This window comes from Lissotriton helveticus (genome assembly GCF_964261635.1).
Source record: "Lissotriton helveticus chromosome 1_1 unlocalized genomic scaffold, aLisHel1.1 SUPER_1_unloc_84, whole genome shotgun sequence".
NCBI classification, from domain to species: Eukaryota; Metazoa; Chordata; class Amphibia; order Caudata; family Salamandridae; genus Lissotriton; species Lissotriton helveticus.
Genome location: NW_027611730.1, coordinates 577667 through 596926, shown reverse-complemented (window position 1 = coordinate 596926; position 19260 = coordinate 577667). Strand labels below are relative to the sequence as shown.

At 49.5% G+C, this 19260-nt stretch overlaps 1 protein-coding gene and 1 long non-coding RNA gene across 3 annotated transcripts in view; both read left to right on the top strand.

Annotated features, from left to right (window-relative positions):
• The window catches only part of LOC144806550 (uncharacterized), a 365216-nt gene that overhangs the window by 61079 nt on the left and 284877 nt on the right, over positions 1-19260 (top strand). The window lies entirely within an intron of this gene.
• Positions 4845-19260, top strand: part of LOC144806546 (uncharacterized) — a 58573-nt gene continuing 44157 nt past the window's right edge. Inside the window, exons 1-3 of the long non-coding RNA XR_013605828.1 lie at positions 4845-4990; positions 8483-8533; positions 10379-10496. This is a non-coding gene — a long non-coding RNA (uncharacterized LOC144806546). The remainder of the gene's footprint in view (positions 4991-8482; positions 8534-10378; positions 10497-19260) is intronic.

Sequence of the window (19260 nt, the reverse complement as noted above, 5' to 3'; positions counted from 1 at the left end):
ACTACTGCTGTCCCTAAACAAAATGTTCATATACTGCACCTTTAGGAAACAACTAAAAGCATTCCTGTTCTAACTCTGTTCTGACTTTCAGTCCTCGGGCCAAATTTCTAGGCGAGCGCTGAGATGCCCCCGGGTGAGTCATGCGCTATAGAAATGAACTTAACATAACGACATACATAACATGCCTGAATGTAGCTAAACCAGAACCCCTGAATGTGCGCTGCCAGCTTTGCTCACTTTGACTTCTAATTATTATAGCAGCGCTCCAGCACTTGACAGCTCAGGAAGCCATAAAAATGTGTGACTTTGCATTTCAATACGGTGATGAGGACCACCACATTGAAACGTGTTACTCTAACCCCTGATGCGTGGTACTTGTCAGGCCTGTTCCCCTCAACGCAGGCCCCCTTGCACTATGATGCAAGACTGTCTGCATTGGCGCTAGGCAGCTAAATTCAGCACCAGCACAGGGAGAAATGCAGGGCTGCACCGTATTCTTGTAAATACGGTGTAGCCCTGCATTTCAGAAGTGGAGAGCGTAGCGTTAAGCCAAGGAGGCCAACGCCGTGCTCCACCATTTCCTTGTAAATATGTCCCTTAATGTCAACAGCCTGACATATTTTATCAAGAGACAGAAAATCCTTTCATTTCAGTAGATGCACCGCCTTGATGTAGCATTGCTCCAGGACACACACCTGTCACCTATTGAACATGATACATTCAGAAGGGATTGGATGAGTACGGTACTACATGCCAGCCGGATCCAGACTACCCTTACACAGCCATCTACTCCTTTGGAACAGGGGGAGAGTGGGTTGGACATCTGTTTTCACAAATCCCTGGGGGTTTGCACACTGCAGACATGGCGGGACCCCCCGGCTGATATATATTTGCCAAGGTTCAGATTCTCAATGTATCTTTGTGTGTGGGCTCTATCTATGCCCCGGCGGCTGACCAAACTCCTTCTCTCCTTTGGAAGAGGCAGGGTATTAATGAGGGATGTGCTGGAATATGGCACCTTGACAAGTCCAGAAACCATACGACCAGGCAGCCCCGAGACCGGTTCATCCTCTCTGACATTATTGATGATCATGCCTTGATGGATCCAGGGTGATTGACGCACCCGAGGGACGTGGACTATACTTTCACCTCCTACGTCCATTGTAAACGTTTACGCCTTGATCCTCCCAAACAGTACCTCTGATCATGATATTCTGCTACTCGACCATAAACTTTGATTGTTGAAAACCCCTCAGGCCCGTTGGCGTATGTACACAGCATAGTATAAAGCCCCTGAAAACAAACACAGACGGTTACAATATCTGAGCCAGTACTTGGAGGAGAACGCTGGGTCCATCTCCTCTGCACAGGTGCTGTGGGAGGACAGGAAGGCCGATGAACGATTTGGCTGCCTATAAGTGCCACTGTGAGGCATAACAGTGTTGGTTGACTGACCTTGAGTTTCACCTGGCTCAGACGTATAACGCATTGCTGACCCCTGCTCTTCTCAAGGAGCTGCTTGGGGCCAAGTATGATCTGAACTCCCATTACACAGTGGAGGGCCAGAGAGAAACGATCTGTTGACGATATAGTAGGGGACGGTGAGTTGGCCCCCTTTGCTACACTCATGCGTGATTGTGGGCTGCCACAATCGCATCACTGACAGTATCGACAGCCTATGCATAGCCTGCGACACATGCTGGGTGCTCCCCCTTATGATCTTAAGACTGTCCCAATGTTGAGTTATAATCTGATGCGGAAAGGATTCAAGGACACTATGGGCCCGATTCTGATGCGGTGTGGAAAGCTTCCAGACCAAATGGGTTTGGGAATGGTTTCCAACCAAATCTGATCGGGAGAGTCCAACCAGCCGAGTATGATGCGTTGGGATGCTTCCAGATATGATTTGGTTGGATTCCCATTGACGTCAATGGGAGCCTATGTTCCTAACCTCATCTTAATCGGGCCCGAGGTGGGAATGCTTTCCTAATCGCATCGTAATAGGGCCCTCAATTGGTAAGACACGTTCCCGATCCGATTTGGACATAGCAAATGCCGTTAGGAGGCCTTCCTGACCACATCAGAATCAGGCCCTAAGGTGGAATTGTATGTTACAGCTGTGGACAGTCTTTTTTAAAGCACTGCTGCCTACAATCTATGCTGTTTGCTGGAGTAGAGGTTGGGCCTCTCACTCTCTGAGCAGGACTCCCATGACCTTTGGAAAGATCATGGTAGTTTCCTCCAGGAGGTCAGGTTGAAATCAGTTATTTCAAGTTCCTACATCACTGGCACTGGACGCCGGAGTGGATCTATAAAGCACATATGGCAGACGATTCCAAGTGCTGGAGGTGCTGATGGTGTAGCGCACTCGCCTGTGACATTTTGCATTTCCTGTGGACTGTACAGTACTTTGTGCTACTGGGCTCCGTTTGGGATACCTTGATGACCAACCTAGGGGTGGCACCGCAATTCATGGCCCCTCAGACCTTGCTTCACAAAATGTAAATATTCCAGGATTTAAATCCCCATGGTACGAGTAAGCTGGCTGCCTTCGTAGTGGGAGTTGGTTTTTTGGGGGGCGACCATGGGTCCTGGCACCCTGACTTTTCTCTCCTGTTTCCAGGTCCCTTCCCCTCCTGTTCCCCCTCGTCCTCCCTCCCTGATCTTCTGCGGGATCTTCTAGGACACATCACCTCTATCTGGAAATGTTATTTTATTTATCATTTTTCCTGTTATCAATGTCGTCTCACCAGTTCTAGTTTACACAGTATCTTGGACTCTGCTGAATTGATAAACTTCAATCCCTGTTAAATGCTCATTGTGTATGAAAAGTCAATAAAAAAATTAGATATTTAAAAAAGACACAGGGAGTGGTGTCACTTAACATTTGACTTTGACAATTCCAAAGGAAGAGACATTACTGAATTTATAGCCATGATCAGAAGAAATGTAAAGTGATCAAATTAACAACCAAGTCTCACTAAAATTGACATTCAATTTAACATTCCACTGAACTGTGTGCAATACTCATGGTGAAATATAAGTTTTGCCACTAAAATGTGGGACAGAGGGTCTGCTCTGTGCCGAATAGTCACGTGTGAAGTTCTAGTTAATCCCCATGTTTTGGAAGAATGAACCAGGTTTGAGTGACACTTCAGACCGACCTCCAAATGTGTGAGTGTCACTCATGATGGGTGAGGTTTGAGAGCTCTGATGTATGCACGTCCGAACTAATGTTGCTGTTGAGACATTCAAGACTGCTTGCATGACAATGCTACAAAGAGTTGACGCACTCACTAATCAGTGGTGTATTGATGACGAGCGTACGATGATATAGGGGCCTATGTGAAGGAGTAGAATATTTTCCAGTACTCAAATGCCCCTCCCCAGTTCTTCAGACCTGTAACACCCACTCATTTTTATGATACAATGCAAACTGTGTGAGAAATTTCTGGTTCATACTTGATATCTCTATCTTAGGAATGTAAATGTATGTAAATGTATTTCGATTTATATAGCGCACGAATCACCCGAAGGTCTCAAGGCGCTTGCTTAGGGAACCCGTCCTGGTATTCCCCTGTGAGATACCCCGGCAGGGTATCCACAAGGTGAAAACCAGGCATCCCGCCGCGAGGGGCCGTAGTGGAGATTAAGCAAGCTATTGCCCAGAGTCGCAGAGTGTGACCCCGTCAGTCGAGTAGGCACCGGAGCGAGAATTGTCGAGTCCGTGGAATTTTGAGCACAATACCCGCCGAGGCGGGGAATCGAACCCTGGTCCATGGCTGATCTCAGCTTCCAGGTCTGCCGCCTCTAACCACTGAGCCACGCTTCTCCACGAATGAGTTGTTTCAAAGATAAATTGCTTTATTTTTTGTCAGTGAATCTTTGTTGAGAGAGGATGGTGGTTACTGTAAACAAAACAACAAAGCCTGGAAGAGGCCGGTGTCTTAATATTTTAGGTTGTGCTCTTACACCAGAAACTCAAAACCTAATTAGAACCTACAATTCAATCTTGTTCGAGGATATAAAACCGTATTAAATATAAGGAAAAAGTCACAGGCATAGGAAAATTAGAAATAAGCTCCTTCAATTGTCACTTTGACACATGACCTATGCCTCATTGTCACTGATCTGGTGTCTTAACCACTTGGATGCTATGGCATCCAACGATTACCTGTAAATTTCCATTGAAATGAATGGGCACTCCATGACGAGCTGACCTTGTCATTAGCATGTTAACTCCATGGTATTTATCTCTGTTTACTTTGCTATCCAGCACGTTGTGGATTTGAAAAACTGCAAATAAATTATTTAAAAGAATAAATAAGCTGTCCAGTTTAATTGCAAAACTGACCTAAATACTCATATATTCATTAAAATACCGATATATTCATTGAAATACAGGTATATTCATTGAAGTACAGATGTATTCATTGAAATACAGAGCCACTGCCAGTTGTCACCTTTCTGTAAACACTCTCAAGTCCTTTACATCAGTGTTTGGAAGATGCTCACCTGAAGTGAAGCTATAAATACTTTTCTACAGCAGCAACCAAGTGTGAGGCCCTGTACTTGACCTGTCTGACCCTTAAAACCATTCCCGTCTGTGACATCTGAAATCCCAGGTCTTTACAGGTGTAAATGCTTGTTTGTGTGAAATGTATTCACTGCTGTAGCCTGGAGATGGTGGTTCCGACAGCGGCCACCAGAGGGCGATCCTCGCCTGCTGATGAACTCCACTGAGCACATAAAGGGAGAAGAGTTTCCTCCTCCGGGTCAGCGGTGGCAGAGACAGCATCGGCAGCGATGGTGACATCACTTCCAGCCTCTCCTTGTGTGTCCAGCCTGCTGCAGAGGAGGAAGGAGCCCTGTCTGGTGAGCAGCGACCTCCATCTACAGACCCCCCCCAGTGGTGGTTCATCTTCAGACTCTCACAGACCCCTCCCAGCCCCCCAGGGGGAGGAGAGAGCCTGGAAAGGTTTCTGATCAGGTAGGAGAGGCCTGTCCAGGGGTGCAGAGGGGGTGAGGCCTGTCCAGGGGTGCAGAGGAGGTGAGGCCTGTCCAGGGGTGCAGAGGAGGTGAGGCCTGTGCTGGGGTGCAGAGGAGGTGAGGCCTGTCCAGGGGTGCAGAGGAGGTGAGGCCTGTCCAGGGGTGCAAAGGAGGTGAGGCCTGTCCAGGGACAGAGGAGGTGAGGCCTGTCCAGGGGTGCAGAGGAGGAGAGGCCTGTCCAGGGGTCCAGAGGAGGTGAGGCCTGTCCAGGGGTGCAAAGGAGGTGAGGCCTGTCCAGGGACAGAGGAGGTGAGGCCTGTCCAGGGGTGCAGAGGAGGAGAGGCCTGTCCAGGGGTCCAGAGGAGGTGAGGCCTGTCCAGGGGTGCAAAGGAGGTGAGGCCTGTCCAGGGACAGAGGAGGAGAGGCCTGTCCAGGGGTCCAGAGGAGGAGAGGTCTGTCCCGGGGTGCAGAGGAAGAGAGGCCTGGCCAGGGGGTGCAGAGGAAGAGAGGCCTGTCCAGGGGTGCAGAGGAAGAGAGGCCTGTCCAGGGGTGCAGAGGAGGAGAGGCCTGTCCCGGGGTGCAGAGCAGGTGAGGCCTGTCCATGGTTGCAGAGGAGGTGAGGCCTGTCCAGGGGTGCAGAGCAGGTGAGACCTGCCCACGGGTGCAGAGGAGGTGAGGCCTGTCCAGGGGTACAGAGGAGGTGAGGTCTGTCCAGGGGTGCATAAGAGGTGAGGCCTGTCCAGGGGTGCAGAGGAGGTGAGGCCCTTCCAGGGGTGCAGAGGAGGTGAGGCCTGTCCAAGGGTGCAATGGGGTGAGGCCTGTCCAGGGACAGAGGAGGTGAGGCCTGTCCAGGGGTGCAGAATAGCTGAGACCTGTCCAGGGGCTGCGGAGGTGAGGCCTGCCCAGGGGTGCAGAGGAGGTGAGACCTGTCCAGGGGGGCAGAGGAGGTGAGGCCTGTCCAGGGGTGCAGAGGAGGAGAGGCCAGTCCAGGGGGGCAGAAGGGGTGAGGCCTGTCCAGGGGTGCAGAGGAGGAGAGGCCAGTCCAGGGGGGCAGCAGAGTGGAAGCCTGTCAAGGGGTGCCGAGGAGGTGAGGCCTGCCCATGGGTGCAGAGGAGGTGAGGCCTGTCCAGGGGTGCAGAGAAGGTGAGACCTGTCCAGGGGGACAGAGGAGGTGAGGCCTGCCCACGGGTGCAGAGGAGGTGAGGCCTGTCCAGGGGTGCAGAGCAGGTGAGGCCTGCCTAGGGGTGAAGACGAGCTGAGGCCTGTCCAGGGTGCAGTAGGTGAGGCCTGTCCAGGGGTGCAGAGGAAGTGACGCTTGTATAGGGGTGCGGAGGAGGTGAGGCCTGTCCAGGGGTGCAGAGGAGCTGAGGCCTGTCCAGGGACAGAGGAGGTGAGGCCTGTCCAGGGGTGCAGAGGAGGTGAGGCGTGTCCAGGGGTGCAGAGGAGGAGAGGCCTGTCTAGGGGTGCAGAGGAGGCGAGGCCTGTCCAGGGGGAGCAGAGGAGATGAGGCCTGTCCAGAGGGTGTAGAGTAGGTGAGGCCTGTCCAGGGGTGCCGAAGAGGTGAGGCGTGCCCAGGGGGGCAGAAGAGGGGAGGCCTGTCCAGGGGGGCAGAAGAGGTGAGGCCTGTCCGGGGGTGCAGAGGAGGAGAGGTCTGTCCAGGGGTGCAGCAGAGTGGAAGCCTGTCCAGGGGTGCAGAGGAGGTAAGACCTGTCCAGGGGTGCAGAGGAGGTGAGGCCTGTCCAGGGGTGCAGAGGAGGTGAGGTCTGTCCAGGAGTGCAGAGGAGGTGAGGCCTGTCCAGGGGTGCAGAGGAGGTGAGACCTGCCCAGGGGTGCAGACGAGCTGAGGCCTGTCCAGGGTGCAGTAGGTGAGGCCTGTCCAGGGGTGCAGAGGAGCTGAGGCCTGTCCAGGGACAGACGAGGTGAGGCCTGTCCAGGGGTCCAGAGGAGGTGAGGCCTGTCCAGGGGTGCAGAGGAGGAGAGGCCTGTCTAGGGGTGCAGAGGAGGTGAGGCCTGTCCAGGAGGAGCAGAGGAGATGAGGCCTGTCCAGAGGGTGTAGAGTAGGTGAGGCCTGTCCAGGGGTGCCGAAGAGGTGAGGCCTGCCCAGGGGGGCAGAAGAGGTGAGGCCTGTCCAGGGGGGCAGAAGAGGTGAGGCCTGTCCAGGGGTGCAGAGGAGGAGAGGTCTGTCCAGGGGTGCAGCAGAGTGGAAGCCTGTCCAGGGGTGCAGAGGAGGTAAGACCTGTCCAGGGGTGCAGAGGAGGTGAGGCCTGTCCAGGGGTGCAGAGGAGGTGAGGTCTGTCCAGGAGTGCACAGGAGGTGAGGCCTGTCCAGGGGTGCAGAGGAGGAGAGGCCTGTCTAGGGATGCAGAGGAGGCGAGGCCTGTCCAGGGGGAGCAGAGGAGATGAGGCCTGTCCAGAGGGTGTAGAGTAGGTGAGGCCTGTCCAGGGGTGCCGAAGAGGTGAGGCCTGCCCAGGGGGGCAGAAGAGGTGAGGTCTGTCCAGGAGTGCACAGGAGGTGAGGCCTGTCCAGGGGTGCAGAGGAGGTGAGGCCTGCCCAGGGGTGCAGTCGAGCTGAGGCCTGTCCAGGGTGCAGTAGGTGAGGCCTGTCCAGGGGTGCAGAGGAGGTGACGTCTGTCCAGGGGTGCAGAGGAGGTGAGGCCTGTCCAGGGGTGCAAGGGGATGAGGCCTGTCCAGGGACAGAGGAGGTGAGGCCTGTCCAGGGGTGCAGAGGAGCTGAGGCCTGTCCAGGGGTGCAGAGGAGATGAGGCCTGTCCAGGGGTGCAGAGGAGGTGAGGCCTGTCCAGGGGTGCAGAGGAGGAGAGGCCTGTCCAGGGGGAGCAGAGGAGGTGAGGCCTGTCCAGAGGGTGTAGAGGAGGTTAGGCCTGTCCAGGGGTGCAGAGGAGGTGAGGCCTGTCCAGGGGTGCAGATGAGGTGAGGCCTGTCCAGGGGTGCAGAGGAAGTGAGGCATGTCCAGGGGTGCAGAGGAGGAGAGGTCTGTCCAGGGGTGCAGCAGAGTGGAAGCCTGTCCAGGGGTGCAGAGGAGGTAAGACCTGTCCAGGGGTGCAGAGGAGGTGAGGCCTGTCCAGGGGTGCAGATGAGGTGAGGCCTGTCCAGGGGTGCAGATGAGGTGAGGCCTGTCCTGTGTTTGGGTGGTTCACAGAATGTGGGGCCTCTCCAGGAGGGATGCAGTGAGATGAGGCCTGTCGGTCCAGGCGGGGTGGTCGAGAGCTGAGTTTAAATTTGTTAATTGTTGTCCCAAGAGATTTGTGGAAGGAGTGTAAGTTGTTTATAAAATGGCCAATTGAAGAGCCACAGAGTGAAGCGCCTCAAAATATTTTATTATATATTACAAGAGATTAATGCAGATTTACAGACAATATTGCAAAGTCGTAGACCGGGTGAAGGAGGACGCGCTATCTTCCAACACCACAGTCTTCGTGACTAAGACCAGTAATACTGAAGACTCTGAGACTCACAGCAGAAATTTCTCCTTTCAGAGCGTTATTGCTGCAGATGGAGTGAAGCCGAGAAGTAAGCACATTACTAAGGTACCAACAAAGTTTAATATTGTTCATTTGTATTAACTGTTTCTCTTTTGCCGCATTTGAAAATACATTTTCTAGTTTTGTTGTTCTTTGTTTTGTTTTTTCTTGTAGGTTGTTACCTTTGGTTTAAAGGGAATGATGTTGTAGTGTGTGACCTTAATGCTGCAGTTTGCATTTCATTACCATCATTTGCTTACCCTGGAGAATCTCCAGGGTGCAGGAGGTTTGCTGTTCCAGAGTTCTTTCTTCAGCTTCTGGGCAGTTGCCACTCTGTGGCGATCTGTGGTCCTGTTTCTCTGCTCTTCTTGTAGCAGCTGCTATCAGAGCTTCATCCTCCCGCCAATGTTAATAAGATGGCAGGCATCACCCAGCACACAACACAGACTATGATGGGCTACGTCTATCTGGTCTGTGCAGTTAGAGCGAGGATAAAGTTATCCGGATCTATCAGGCTGTGAATGTAACCTAAGGGCTTAAGATGAAATGAAGAGCTTACCTCCTTCCTGAGTGGCTCCAGACTGCTGTGTGCAGACCCGATAGCAGGCAGTGCCCTGGAGTATCCATGTATAATTACATTATAGATTATGTTATAAGTAAACTGCAACACAGCGGCAGGCAGCACCCTTCCATAGAGTAGGATTTCTCATAGTGTTTTATTTCCTGGCACATTAATGGAGATAGTCTTTTAACTGCAGAAGAACAACACTGACCATACGTTTCCTGGCACCGTCTTTAAAATGACGTACACATTAGGAATGGCATTTCTTTCTGCTGGAATAATAACACAAGTTATCTTGTACTCTGCTATGATGTTGCACAGATCTTTGGCTGCAATGCCTTCCATGTTTCATTCAAACGTGCTTTCTACAGGGCACATACATGATTTGCTGCTGTAGAGAAAAAATGCTCCTGTGTACTGTGGCAGACTCAGAAATATTGAAAAACTTCATGATTTTTCTTTCAGCACTTCAAAGTAAACCCTTTCAATTTTTGACTCAATCATTTAGCAGAAACATAACTTAGTACCATTAAAATAGTTGTGATGGGGAACATTCATGTGGGGTTAGGACTGGCTCGACCAGAGTGCTTGCTGACTTGGAGGAGTATGGAGTTGACCACCTTGCCTGGTCCAGTGTGGAACCAAGCCAGCGATGCTTTGCTGCAGGCTCATTTGCCCTGTTAGCTGGTCAACAGTTTGAGGAGGAGGTGAAGAGCTGGCTAAGTGTGCCATGAGGCTGGCAGTTCAGTACATCCCTGAGAAGTGAGCTTTGAGTCGATGTAGTGTTCCTCTTATGCCACGTGCAATTCATCCTATCCAAAGCCTCAAGAATTCCTGGGTGTGAAGGGCGGCTGATTCTGATTGGGTGCTTGATAGTTTTCCAGAAACTCATGTTCTTGATTGTTCATGTTTGTCAGTAGTTAATTAAACACGCCCAGGGGTTTTATCTCTTCAGTTGACACTAGCTGCAATAAAAGTTTCTTTCTCGTTGCAAAAAAATATGAACGGCCAACAAGCCTTTGTAGGTCAAAGAATGGAAGGGCTGGGGAACTGTCAGTCATCTCACTGCTAAGCAGAGCAGTCATGCTTCATCCTCCGTCAGGCCTCTGATTTTGACCAACATCGCTTAGAACACTGGGACTTTAGAGCCCATCCTTTTAATGAGAAAAACAAAACTACAAGTCCCATAAGCAATAGTGGTGGAAGGTGTCACGCATGACCTGGGACAACTTCCGATTGAGCGCATCCAGTTCCATTTTTAAGTATTTGACACAATATTGAATTTATAACCTTTGTTTTTTATGGTCATGAGTCGCCAGAATACTAAAAACGTGTCTTTTATTCTCAAGGCCAAATAAGTAATCGTCTCCAGCTCGGAAGCTAAGTTAATTCTTCAGTATTTGTCATTGATCTCCACGTGTGTCTGGTTTGGGTCTGCCCCTGCATTGTTCCCGATAACTCGCACAGGTAAGGAGCTTGTAGCAGCAACATGATAACCCCATACTCGTCTTAAGAAGTGCGCTCGGAGGCAGGTATCCGATCATTTTTGTGAAACGAGCAAGCGCCAATATCTGCTATGTACATTTGTTAAAATAAAACAGTCAAATCACAGTATACTGTTCCGGAGGTTCGTCCCAGAGACATTATCTGTAACTGAACGCAGACCCCCTAGGAAGCATGTTCTTTTAAGACAAGTTGCGTTCACTCACCTGAAGGTGACATGCTTCATCATTGGGCTATACTCCTCACCAGGCCGGTGCTACAATGCCTGGCGGGCACCACCAGAGGGCACTTTGTCACAGATCTTTTATTAAGTACGCCGGTAGGACAGATGTTTTGTCATAAGATGTGAGATTAGTGAAAGTCTGAATATAAGATCAACTATCGACCATTGGCCACAATATATTTAATGTGATCTTCCTGGTCCATGTTGAGATTAAAAACAGTAGCAAAGAAATTGAGGAACTAATGGCCCCTATCACTGTGTGAAAGTGTCGATCACCTATGGACCTGCTGGTAAGCTGGGGTCTATACTTCAGGTCAACTTTTTTCATGCCTTGTGTAGTCATGGAGCAATCTGTTGGCATTTCATCAGGACCAAATATGGGAAAATGGGTAAATGTGACCTAATCTTCTCCACCGCATGAGGAGCTCTGTAACTCAAAGCCCTGCACCGTGCATAGGAGATAAGGTGCCTATTACCATCTTACTGCCACAGGTGAGCGCGCCTAACAGAGTGCACTAGATACGGTAACCCTCCTAAAATTCAGGACAAACTGACTTATCCAATAGCGAGGACGCCGCATCAGAGGGCAACTAGTTTGAAAAGCACATGCTTCCTAGGGTGTTCAGTTAGAGATAATGTCTGTGGGACTGAACCTCCGGAACAGTATACAGTGAGTTGATTTATATGAAGAATGTGTATACTGGACTGTCATTTTCCTCGTCATCTCTTGTGATATGTAAAATAAACCACAACACATCGGGAGGCCAACAAATCTATCATACATTAAATGCAAAAATAGCAAAAGGCCAAGCAAATTAACAAGTGACAATTGTCTTTGCAATGGACGAGAGCATCCACCCTAAAGCAAGTTGGAGTATATAATGCTAATGCTACACAATGTATTTTTATACACTTTGCTCCTAATACAAGTCAATGAAACATAAACACGTGCTAGAAACAGTTACTGAAACAACACTAATGAGTAGGAGGCAGGGTCTTCCTTCGAGAGGAATGTGAGGAGTCCGTGAGGTGCACATAAAAGATACACAGACAAGCTGCAGAATTCACTGTTTCTGGAAATAACACTTCTGCTTGTCAATATTCAATTTACTACAAGATGCAGGAAAGTGTGTAGATGGACATCACTAAATAAAATGGTTCTGGCCCTACTAGAATCATGTAACTTTGCAGGCATATTAAGGCGAACAGACACATCAAATTAATATAAGAATATTGTAATTTGGTAATGTAATATATCAATGCACGTTGTGGCATTCATGTGTAACCAATTATCGGTGTTAAAGAAACCAGTATATCCAGTTATGCTTTCTCAATTCCTTCTTCCTAGAGGCCACCACTGCTGCTAGCTAGCTGTATTCAGCAGTGCCTCCTGTGACCTGGAATCCTGCATTTAATCAACACCAAAGGTTGTCAATGCTTCTAGCCAATTCCGGTCACTGGTGCCACTCGCACCCCCACCACCCTTGGGCCTGTTATTCTTTTAGCCAGCTCCAGTCAGTAGTGGCCCCTTGGGCCTGTATGTAAGCCTACTAGTCAGCTCCTGTTAGTACTGGCCCCTGGGACCTGTTATCATTCTAGCCAACTTGAGTCATTAGTAGCACCTTGGGACTAGTGATCATACTAACCAGCTTCAGTCAGTAATGGCTACATGAGACCTATTATCCTGTTAAGTAACTCCAGTCAGTAGTGACCCCTGTACCTTAAATCCTGCAAATATTCAAAACCAGAGGTCAACTCTGCTGCCAACCAGTTCCAGTCAATATTGACATGTATTGTTACTCTGCTTGTAATGAATACCAGAGGCCAGCGTTGTTGCTAGCCAACTCAGTCACCAGTGCCCGTCACATATTATCCTCAATAGGATCAATGCCCAAGGCCTGTGCAGCGGCTAACCTGCCCTAGTCAGTAGTGACCTCCTAGACCTGGTATTCTGCATATAATCAGCAAGGCTTCGGCCCTTATGACACGTACCCCACATCCTTATGGCATATTAGCAATGTAATTTATTTACATCATACGGTAGGTACTGCACTATATCACACGATCCCAAAAACAAAGAAAATCAAAATTTGCCTAACCGTTCAGCACGCCACCTTGTCAAAAATGACCAAATCACACCAAGCACTATAGCCTGTCACATCACATGGCACACTCAGCCACAACATGACAAGATACCACAGCAGGGATTTGGGGCCATTAATCCTCTGTTCGAGGCATGTGTGCTGTAGATGCACATGCTTTACATACTCCTGCCATCTTGTGTTGGGTCTGGATGTTTGCAAGTTGTTTTTCTTTGAAGAAGTCTTTCCAGTCACGAGGTAAGGTGACTCCACCTTTTGGTGATAGTGTGCATGGGCATCAACTCCATTGTTAGATTATTTTTTATCCCAAACGGGTTCGGATGTGTATTGCTGGGCTCCGAAACCGCTCTTGGGGCTCCCCGCAGTCCACTCTACCCTCAACGGTATTGTTTCAGTACCCGTTTCCCTGTTCTCCGCGTTTCAAATCGATCATCAAATTCTCCATTTTTGATAGAAACCCTCGTGGGCAACCGTCGGGCCTTGCTGCTTTGAGCCAGCCATCTGCAAATGGAATGGACTCCATTCTATTTCTGTCCTGGGTGCCATGCCAAGTACCCTGGCACCGACGTACATCAAGTTTGCAACTTGTGCCTCTCTCCGGAGCACAAGAAGGAAGACTGTGATGCTTGTAAGTCGTTTTAGTCCAAGACGACTCTACCCGATCATCAGGCTCGATGACGAGAGAGGCAGCGTCAAAGCATTCAACACACTCTGGATATCTTCGGGGAAGAATCTGAATAAGCCGAGATAGAAGTGTCTGCCATAGAAGAAGAGGCCCATCTCTATGCCAGAGCGCAATCGTTGGGGCAATCTGGGGCAGCCATGTGAATGCAATTCTACGTCATGCCAGTTCCATAGGCGACTGACCAAATGTATAGGTTATCTTGCGCCCTTCTGGCATCTAAAGAGGCCTAATAAACAGCATTTGGGTGTCAGCTCAATACTTAGTTATGTGGTATGAACCATTTCTTCGACAGCTAGTTGCCAGAAGGAGTGTATTTCATCGCAGGACCATGTTTAATGTAAGAAATCAGACCCCACAGTGTTGCAGCGCAAGTATATATCTGGGCAAGACCCGACCATTCGATGAAGGTGTTGTGGCGTTAAGTAGGTTCTTTGCAGAAAATTATAATGTATCAGTCGAAAATGGGCATTACTAGAAACCATGCATATTAGTTCATAGGCCCGCTGCCATTCTTGATCTTCCATTGGAATGTCAAAGTCTAAATTCCAGGCCTCTCGGGCCCGTGTGTAGTGCCTACTGTACTTGATCACATTGTTCTGTAAAGATGCATAATTAGGTGTCAACACGCTCCATACGTTAACAGTATCTCAAGGGTTTGAGTATGCGGTGGAGCTGTCGGATAGCATGGCCAGGTGTGCTTAGTTGTGTCTGCCAAGCACGCATGTTGTAAAAATAGCCACTGGCTTAGACCAAACTCTTTGCGGGTATGTTTAAAGGGGATAAGTCTCATCTGGGTACAATTCACCCTATTGTTCGCATCCCCCCTCCCTCCATGCCCGGAAGGACATACTGAGTGCCATCTGCCTGATTGGTTTTAATATCCAGATTGGGATCTCCCTATGGAATGGTGCGCGCTTAAGTACTCTCACTACAAACCATTGCCATACTCTGGCGTCTGTCGCACAATATATGGAGTCTCTAACGGTGTACCTGATTCCTCCATTAACAGCTCTGGAAGACACCCAGCGTCCACCATTCCCGCCAAGAGCCGCATTTCCCAACTAGGGACTGTGTTGAGCCATCGAGCTGCGTGTTGCAATTGAACGGCATAAAATTAGGGGTCCAAATGTGGGACCTCCAATCCCCCGCTGCATAAGTCCTGGTCAGTGTGGCCAAAGCCACTATGCTATGTGTAATGGCCTTGTTGAAAGATTTAACAAGACCATGAAGGGCATGATCGTTGGACTTCCTGAAACACTCAAAAGAAGATGGGATGTCTTACTTCCATGCCTGCTTTTTGCCTATTGGAAAGGGCCACAGAAAGGAGTGGGGTCCTCCTTATTTTAGCTTCTGTTTGGGTTTCCTGTCGGTACCACTGTGCCTTGTGAAGGAGGGATTGGAGAAACCTCTTGTAGAACCGTAGCAGATATAGTGGACTATGTGTTTGGCTTTTGCTCCAGGATGTATGAGTACATGCAAAAAGCAAGCAAAAACGTTGATGCCAGCCTAGAGCTCCAGAAGCTCTGGTAATGCTAAAAGGCTGCTATGGTTGAGTTCCAGCCAGGGCAGATGGTGTGGGGTTTGGGTCCTGTGGCGCCGAGGGCTCTGCTAGGTAAGTGGAGTGGACCCTACCCTATCCTAGAAAGAAAAGGGGCGGTCACCTACCTGGTAGACCCTGGCTCTGACAGGAATCATAAGAGGGTCGTCCATGTGCACCGCCTTACACCCTACTATGACATGGCAGATGTGACCATGCTCATGGTTCCAGATGAGGATCGGGAAGCAAAGAGCGAACCTGTCTATGGCCTGCCCAACAATCCAAAAGATGGGTCTGTTGAAGGCGTGGTCTTGTCAGACACCCCACCTGCCCATCAGGAGACTAATTGCAGGCAAGTCCTAAATCACTTTGCTGAGCTCTTCTTTTTGACCTCCTGCCAGACTCGCTGGTGTGTCCATGATGTAGACGCTGATGAAAGACTACCTGTCGAGAATAAAACATGCAGGCAGACTGAACATGTGAAAGAGAGCATCAAACCTGAAGTAAGCATGATGCTGGAATTGGGAGTTCTAAAGCCTTCTGAGAGCCCCTGGACCTGCCCAGTTGTCTTAATCCCCAAGCCTCATAACCAGGATGGTAAGAAAGAAATGAGGTTTAGTACCATTGGGGCGTGAATGCTGTGACCAAAAGCGATGCATACCAAATTCCATGGGCAGATGAACTTATTGACAGGTTGGGAGCAGCCAAGTATCTGAGTATGTTCGATCTCACTTCAGAGTACTGGCTGATAGGTCTGACGCCAGGAGCAAAAGAAACATCTGCATTTTCAATCTCAAATGGGTATTATCAGTTCACTGTAATGCCCTTTGGTTTGAAAAATGCACCCACCACTCTTCAAAGGTTGGTGAACTAAGCCCTTGCTGAATTGGAATCCTTGAGGGCAGCATATCTACACAACATTGCTGTCTTTAGCGCCACCTGGCAGGATCACCTGATCCACCTTAGGAACGTGCCGGAGGGTCTGAGAAGTGCAGGCCTCATTATCAAGGCATGCAAGTGCCAGACAGGACTGGGAAAGGTTGCATACTTGGGTCACCTTGTTAGTGGAGGCCAGGTTCAACCCTTACAACCCAAGATCTAGCCCATTCTGTCCTGGGTGGCTCCAACTACCCAGACTCAAGTGAGGGCCTTCCTTGGCTTCCCAGGTACTATAGGAGGTTTGTGAGGGATTATGGCACCATTGTGGCACCCCTCACAGAACTGACTTCCAAAAGAATGCCCACAAATAGTGAACTGGACTGTGAGCTGTCTAAAGGCTTTTGACACGCGGACGGAAGCAATGTGCTCTGCAGCTGTTCTGAAAGCTGCAGATTATGTCAAGCAATTCATTGTGCAGACTGATGCCTCTGAACATGGTGTAGGAGCAGTGCTATCCCAAAAACATGACCAAGGGCAAGATCAGCCAGTGGCTTTCATCGGTAGAAGGCTAATCCCCAGGGAACAGCGTTGAAGTGCCATTTAGATGGACGCCTTTGCTGTGGTTTGTTCCCTTGAGAAGTTTAGGTCAAACCTGTTTGGCTCTCACTTCCAAGTTCAAACCGACCACAGGCCTCTCCGAGGGTTAATGCAAATGAAAGGTGAAAATCCCAAATGGCTAAAGTAGTCCATCTCCCTACAGGGAATATACTTTGAGGTGAAACAGAGACCTGGGAGTGCCAATGCAGAAGGACTTTCCAGATTGTCCCATTTAGACAATGTTAAATGTTATGTTATGTTAAAAATACTTATAAAGCGCGCGCACACCACAAGGTTTCATGGCGCTGCGGACAAGGGAGTCCTGCCGCTAAGTGATTCATTCATAAGTCTGGCGAAAGAGCCAGGTTTTTAAGAGTTTCCAAAATTGAGGATATGATATCATTGATCTAATGTCCTGAGGGAGAGTATTCCAAAATTGAGGGGCCAGGACCGCAAATCTTAGTCCCCCCAATTTCAGCGTTTAAAGGACGAAGTAGCTAGGGGATTCAAATGGGAAGACCTAGGATCCTGAGTGTGGATATATCTCTGGACCCGAGTAGATACAGACAATGGGCAGTTCCACTTTAATAACTTGTCCAAGTCATTAGATATGGTACAAACTCCAGCCAATCAGGCGACAGCACCCTCTGGAACCTTCTCCTCGGAGGCTCAGGCTCTCAGACTTTCTATTGCACGTCGTGTCAAGGGAGTCTCCCTGAGCTCTGCTCAGTACCTCTACCTTTTCCCTTCAGAAACTCTTCAGAATATCTTCACTGCTTTGTCTACTACAAAGAGGTCACTCATCAAACACTGTGAGTCTTGTGGGAAACTCCGGCTTCATTCCGAAGACCCCCACAAAAAGTGTATCTACTGCCTCCACCCTGAACATCAGGTGAGAGATTGTAAAATCTGAAGGACTTTTCCTTAAAAGACTTTAAGAGACAGAGAGGGACGTCTACTTCTGTGGTTACAGAAACTCAAGACCAAGGATGATCACTTATCAGATGTTGAGAGTGATTCCTCTCTCGGGACTGTCATCTCTAAGAAGAGGGCTTGTGAGGCGGAGATGGTATCTGCTAAGGCTAAGGTGCTCAAGAAAGACCACACCTCTACTAATGAAGGCAAGACTTCTTCCTCCTCAAAAAGGGCTCCTGCTCCTTCTAAGGGGCTACTTATGCCCTCCACGCTTCCGAGAATTGCCTCTAAGTCTCAGGCGTCTATGTCTCTTCCTGAGACAAATTTGCCAAAACAAATGGGTTCTTCGTTGACAAAGACTCCCGTCGCCCCTGCTACAACGACAACTCCCACCTTCTCTTCTCCTCAACCTACAATGATTGTCATCGGTGTCCTCTCCTTCGATGTTTGTCATGGTGTCGGTGAAGCCTCGCTTGTCTGCCACCTCCCTCACTTCGTCGTCGATGAAAAAGAGGACTGTCTCTGGTCAGTCGTCGACGGATGCCTCCTCGCCGACGAGACGGTCGATGGCTCTCAAGGCGCTACCTGCTTCGTCCACAGATGTTTCGTCGTCGAAGGTTGCCTCGTCGTTGATGGGTGCCTCGTCGGCGGTTGTCTCGTCGGCGGTTGTCTCGTCGACAGTTGCCCCGTCGACAGCACAGAAGCCTTTCCTTACGGAACTTCAACCACACTCTTCGTCGTCGACCGCTGAGTCGGCGGCGGCATCCTTGGTTCCAAGCTTTAATCTCTCTAGTCCCCTTGAAATCTTCAGCAACACTTTTGCCTCCATCAGGAACGACGGATGTTTCTCTACTTCAACGTAGGAACTCTTCTTTGGATCTATTGCCAATTTAACCATATCCAAATCTTTCTGTGGAGCTTTTTGACTATGGGGCTGAGGAGGATTCGGAAGAGGATGACCGGTTCCATGCTGCTCGTACTCCTTCCGAGCTTCTCATCAAATGACGAAATATTGATGATGACCAAGGATATGATTATTACCCTGAGCCTAATACTCAACCACCACTTGAGAATCCAACTCTGCAGATGCCCATGTCTCTCATCTCTAATTTGCAACATGTGCCTGATGACTACCACCGCCGATTTCCTCCCTCGGAGTCGGCCTCATCTGTCCCACAGATGCCTCTTCCTCTGCCTTCATCGACCATCAGGCCGCCCCCTCCGGTGGCATCGATGTCTCATCACCCGGAGGATACACACACAACTGACGACGACAGAGAAGAAGGGGAGTGGGTGATAGATCCCTCCTTACTGAGTGGGACAATTATTAAATTCAGACTCCATCTCCTACTGACAAAACTGAAGAGCCGACCTGGCACACATCCCTGCAATATCCTAGTCCATTCTTGGATATTGTAAGTGACCAGGGAAGTCATAGTCTATACGTAGGCTGGACACTCGTCATTATGAGTTCGCGAGCTCCATGATGGCTTCACTGAAATATGTGATGTTTGGCACCAAGCATCTCAACATAATAAACTTGCACTTATTCCAGTGTAGATTTTATTAAACATTGCACACAGAGGGCCCCTTAGAGGTGTCCCCTGAAACCTACCAATCCTTAGTGTGGTCATTGACTGGCCTGAGCCAGCCTGCTTCCACCAGAGTGTGTTCTGACCTCAGGGGAGAGTGCCTGCGCACTCTGAGGCTGAGAACAATGACTTTTCTGGGTGGAGGTGTTCACGTCTCCCCTGGACAGGAAGAGCCATCCGTGGTGGGGAGCTTCAAAG